Here is a 6,539-nt window from a genome sequence, read left to right as displayed (position 1 = left end):
CAAGTGTATGCTGCACACAGGACCTCGGTTTGTCACATCATCAGAAAGACTCGACGCTCGATTTGATTTTCCAGTCAAACTTGAGAGAAAGGGCCAGAGCGGGATTCGAGCCCACTCTTTCACGGACTCTCTGTATTGGCAGCTGAGCAACATAACCATTCTCCCACCTTCCTCATAAAATACGATACACTGGATCGTTCAATATAAACATGATACCCATAAGACACACTATATCATTCAATGTAAGCATGATCACTATCAGACACACTGGATCGTTCAATGTAAACATGATCACTATCAGACACACTGGATCGTTCAATGTAAACATGAACACTACCAGACACACTGGATCGTTCAATGTGAACATGATCACTGTCAGGCACACTGGATCGTTTCAATGTAAACATGATCACTATCAGACACACTGGATCGTTCAATGTAAACATGATCATTATCAGACACACTGGATCGTTCAATGTAAACATGATCATTATCACACACACTAGATCGTTCAATGTGAACATGATCACTATCAGATACACTGGATCGTTCAATGTAAACATGATCACTATCAGATACACTGGATCGTTCAATGAAAACATGATCACTATCAGACATACTGGATCGTTCAATGTAAACATGATCACTATCAGACATACTGGATCGTTCAATGTAAACATGATCACTATCAGACATACTGGATCGTTCAATGTAAACATGATCACTATCAGACACACTGGATCGTTCGTTCAACAGCTCCACACTACGAGCCATTTCAGCCATGTGGTCAGGTTGAAACCTAATGGCTGAAACGAATTGTGTGTGTGTCGCGTTCTTGTCATTCAAGAAGAAGAAACAAGAAGAAAGTTAAATCCTTTGATGCATCGGTGATGGAGACAAGCAAGCAAGGAAACAAAGTCAACTGAGTCAATTCGTTGGTGATTCAACAAGGGGAAAAAAATCTGAACAGATATTCTATCACATGAAACAGGCCAGGGTATCTATAAAATGTTGATTGGATAATGCTGTGCTCTTACGTCATGCAAAACATGACAAGGTGCAACGAAATGCATTTCTTTTTTTTTTCTTTTTTTCAGAGCTGACATTATGCTTTATTGAGTTTTCTGGATGGGGAATAATGTACTGCAATTTCCAAAAATACAGTGTCTTATGATTAAACAATGTAAGTGTCCGTCTACATTCAAGAATACATTAGTCTTGATATCTGATACAGTATAAAAAGTTCTATGGCTATCAAATCTTTCGCTATTTTTATATGGAAATCTCATTCTTGCCAGCTATCTTGCCATTACTCTTTTTTTTTTTAAAACTTCTGTTTTTTAATAATCGATCTGTTCCTTACCTTAGTTTTGTTCATACAATGCGGATACATATGTATGTGGACGCTTTGACTATATATTATTCAGTTTTTTTCCCGTTTGGTTTCCCTAAACTTACCCTTATGCCACTCCCCCCAGTCCACATGCATAAAGAAGAGTGGTGACCAAGAGGTAACTCGTCCGTCTAGGAAGCGACAGAATCTGAGCGCACTGGTTTGAATCCCACACTCGCCATTATCTAATCCGCCTCCACTAGATCTTGAGTGGTGGTCAGGACGCTAGTCATTCGCATGAGATGATAAACCGTGGTACCGTGTGCATCATGCACTTTGCGCGCGTAAAAGAACCAACGGCAACAAAAAGGTTGTCTCTGGCAGTATTCTGTAGAAAAAGCCACTTTGATAAGAAATCATTTATACATGCAGGCCGAAAAATAAAGTACAAAAAGTGGGTGGTTTTTACACGGTGGCGAAGTGCTCCAGCTGTGGAGAGCAGTCCCAATTTAACAAGGAAAAGTCTGTATGACAAAAGAATAATACAATACAATACAGTGAAGGATACAATACCAATACACGCAGCAATACATCGATGTTGAATCACTTCAGTTAAGCATTGTCAAACGAAACAAACATTAAAATATTCAGGAGATATACAAAAAAAAAAAAAAAAGAATAAAAAAAAAGATATTGTCCGTAGATATTATGAGTAGCATATTCGGGATTAAAAGCAGTCTTGAATAAACGCAGAGTCGTGTTTGCACATTTCTTCTGTCATTGCTGCTATGTGCACATGTCAGGTGATCGGTATGAGGACAAGCGCAGAACTCCCTTTCTTGAGAAGTGTCTGGGTTTGTTCCAATACACCTTTTATTTACCAATGTGTCAGCTGAATCGGTAACATACACAGCATTGATTTGAAATCGTCTACCTTGTAATTGTAGAGAGTCACAACTCTCTTTATTGTTAATTAATCCTTTACTCTCATGGCGTCAATATTTTTTTCATTTCGAATAAATAGAAATATTTCCAAAATCAAATTTAAGCTAAATAGCATGTATGTTCCACGCGTAAGTACAAGTTGTAACTCGTCCCATTTCTATTTTTAATAAACTTACTGATATAAAATGATTTTTTTCTTCAAAGAAAAAACTAACATTCACAAACACAGACGGCTCTTGTTGATGATGTGGCATCATTCAGTCACAGGAGACCATGGAGCTGCATTGTGGCAACCATTGATACAGGGTCAGGTGTGGCTGGACAGGTCAATACGGGAGTGACAGTCCCTCCCACACTGCGCACACGTTATACTGCGCTGATTTGGTTGTCTGGATCTGAGCTTTGAACCCCTGTCTCATGTTCTCGGAATGCTGGGTAAACGTCTCTTTGAACTTGGAGAGACCTTTCTGAACCATCTGCCTCCAAGCCGATCTTTCTGAGGCTGCAGATTCCCAGGTATTCAGGTCGATGTTAACGGTCTCAAGATCTCTCTTGCAGATGTCATTATATCGCAGCAGGGGTCTGCCAGTGGGGAGTCTTTTTTCTGTACCAGATTTCCGTAAAGGAGATCCTTGTGGATCCAGTTATCGTCCACTCGTGCTATGTGACAGAGAAAGGACATGCGTCTCTTCAGTAGGGTGTACATGCTGAGGATTCCAGCTCTTCCCAGGACGGTGTTTGGAATTTTGTCTGGCCAGGCAGGTAATGTTCAGGGTGTATCAGAGGCAGCGCATGTGCAAGAATGGAGGTTTTGGTTCTGGCAAGTGCGCAGAATCCAGAGCTTGCTGTTGCACTGTATAGTGCTTAGACACAAACCCTGTAACCTGGATCTTAGTGTGCTGTGTTGGCTCTCTGTTTGTCCTTACTCTATTTGTCAGTATGCAATTGGTGGTCGCTGCCCTGTCGATGTTTAGTTCGGTGTCAAGAGTGAGGAAGTCTGAGAACCCAGGTACACAAAGCCATGGACAACATCCAGTTCATGGTAAGAGACTGATATTGGGTGGAGAGTCGGCATCCTGTCATAGTAATAATATTAATGATAAAGTGGAGTCCTATATAGTGCGGTTCTCTGCTTTCATTCCACTTCGAATGTCGAAGGTGATGTGGAGCCATCAAAGACCTCAGTGCCCTGAACGTCTTCATTTTACCCACTGATAATACTTTGGAGCTCCGAGCGGTGGGCATCCAGTGTTGGGGAGGATCTCAAAGATGCCGTCCTTCCTGAACAGATCAATGCCTGGTCATATTTTTTTTCTGTAGCTGTCTGAGAGGAAAGACCATGTCGATGGTGGACCTTAACAAACAATGAGGCCAGGAGATGAAATGATTAACAAATAGTAAAGAGTGGTAACTATCTCCATTCACAAGCTACACAACTTCAAGTCAGTGCTGCTTATGCTACCGATTCAGCTAGCACACATGTAAATAAAAAGGTACATTGGAACAAACCCAGACACTTCCTCAAAAAAGGAAGCATCAGGCCTGTCCTTATACCGCTCATTTGACATGTGCACACAGCAGCAAAGACAGAAGAAATGTGCAAACACAAATTAGCTTTTTATTCAAGACTGGCATAGCCTCTTTAATCTTGAACAAGCCATACAGAACAAATGAACAATGCAGAACAAACACATGGTTGCATCGGTGGTTTTTAACTGGAAATTAACAAATATTGAGGCCAGGAGATGAAATGATGAACAAATAGTAAAGAGTGGTAACTCTCTCCATTCACAAGGTACACAACTTCAAGTCAGTGATGCTTACACTACCGATTCAGTTAGTACACAGGTAAATAAAAGGTGCATTGGAACAAACCCAGACACTTCCTTAAAAAAGGAAGCACCGCGCCTGTCCTTATACCGATCATTAGTGACATTAGTGATCAAAAGACAATCAGTCACGAATGATTGCTAATTTGTGTTTCACACATCTGTAGCATTAAAGTTGCTTTGTTGCCGTGTCAGATGGAGTGTACATGAACGGACTGGGAACTACTTGTTTGCTATTCTAATATTGAGGAAGTATCTTATGTTGCTATCGCGTACCTTTGATGTACTTGTATATGAAGCAGTGAGACGCGTTTAACATCTCTGAAGTTGCATGCATTGTTCAGAACTTGAAGGAGCCAAATTGTTTGATTCAGTCTTGACTGTCAGAATTGATCTCTCAGCTACACACAGCAAAACCTTTTATCATTGCACACATAATCATCACAAAGGTCACGCCATACTTAGGTTAAATACTCCTCTGCATGTCAACTGCTGGAGATGCAGGTTGTCTTTTTAGAGAAAAGTTGAGACTTAAGTCTCTGCAGTAATTGTTCCTCTTTTCTTTTTCTCTGCTTTTCCACGAAGACCTTCCAAATGATTAGCAATGGGTTGACAGCAGAACCGAGGGGAAGAATAAGTGTAGCAGCTAAAACCTTGGTTTCGTCCTTATTTTGATAGAAATCGCCTTCCAGAGCAACAACACAAAGCACTGCGATAACGCAATGCACCAGGAACTCCGTGAAAACAACAGGGTTTATTCGCCGTGTTCGGGTCACGTGTGTCACTACTTGAGCTGAATCACTCACCTGTGACCCAGAACCACCCACCTCTGACCCAGGACGCAGAAGCCAGAGGGTGTAGCTGAGCCCAACGCCCACGAATGTGCACAGAATGCAGTTGAAAACGGTTCTCACTTTGAAAGGATACTCTGTGCCGAACAGGCTCTGCTTCAGGACCGGCATGGAGACACAGATGCCGTTGTGGCTGTGCAGTGTCCGTCGTGACGTCATTGGTAAGAAGGCGGCGCTGACGAAGATGGCCAGACACCAAACGACGCCCGACAACACAGCAGTGGATCGAGGAGTGAACTGCAGTTTGACGCGGACAGTACGGAGTGCTATGTGGCGCTCCAGCAGGAGCAAACAGGTGAGGAACAGCGAACACTGGCTGGACAGTAAGGACAAAAAGCCTGCTGCGAGGCACACGGGACTTGATCTCCACACAGCCTCTGCCGAGTTATAGTTACCCCTGTAAGCCAGGTCTGCAGTCACAATGGAAAGGAAACTCACACCCATCAGTAGATCAGCCACATTGATGTTCGTTAACAATATGTTGAAGCCATTCAGTAGTGCGGTTTTTCGTATGAATAATCGAGCAAAGACAAAAACTGCGTTTCCCGTTAAAATGATCATTGTCACAAACCACAGTACTACCCGAACAGATTCATGCTTCAGAAGATCTTCACAAGAGGAAATCATATTATTTGGAGCAACACAAGTACCAAGAATAGAAAATGAAACCCTTAAATTATCCAGACAACATAATTGGTATTCATCAGAACTGAGTTCTCTCAAATGAGTTAAGTTTTGTAGCAAATTGTTTTGATAGAGACTGAGAGGATTTCCTCTAACATCGAGCTGAACGAGATCTAATAGAAAGTGAAAATCGCTTTGTTCCAAGTTATCAATTTCATTGAAAGAAACATTTAGCTTTTGAACCTGTGAATAGTCGTGGAACAGCATTGATGGCAATTTCTTGACAAAGTTGTCAGACAGGTCCAGAGTGTGCAAAAATTGCCGGGTTGACACCAAACGATTTTGTGTAATGGATGATAGAGAATTAGCTGATAAATACAATTCTCTAAGATTATGTAACCTACCAAAGACGTCAAAAATCAGAGAGGTCAACAAATTGTGACTTAAATCTAAGACTTTTAGATTGGGCAGGTTCATTCCTTTCACCTGGGTCAGACCACACGATGACAGCCGCAGCCATATCAGATAGGTGTTTAGGATATTGTGAGGTTTCATGCCAGAGTGGCTCCCATCAAGGTAACGAAGGTGAGGGAAGGAATGGACAGAGAAAGGTGTGGAACAGACGAAGGCCCAGCCCTGGCAGCGGCAGCCAGGAGGACACGTGGCCTCACACAGCCATTCGTCATCTCGTTGTGGGCACTGTGGCCACCCGTCACACAACTGCTCAGGGTGCAGGCACACCCGAGATGATCTGCACCTGTAGAAACCCAGACACTGATGATCCCAGCATCCTGTCTCATCTTCTCCGAAAGGACATTCCACCACACCATTGCAAAACACATACACAGGAAAACAGTAGCCTCCAGAGCACGAAAAATGAGTCTGTGGACACACTGAACCAGACACATCCATTGGCTGTTGTAACACGTGTCCGCTGCTCGTGAAGTTGATAACCAC

This window comes from Babylonia areolata, chromosome 21 (genome assembly GCF_041734735.1).
Source record: "Babylonia areolata isolate BAREFJ2019XMU chromosome 21, ASM4173473v1, whole genome shotgun sequence".
Taxonomy (NCBI): domain Eukaryota; kingdom Metazoa; phylum Mollusca; class Gastropoda; order Neogastropoda; family Buccinidae; genus Babylonia; species Babylonia areolata.
Note: the sequence above shows the minus strand (reverse complement) of the source record.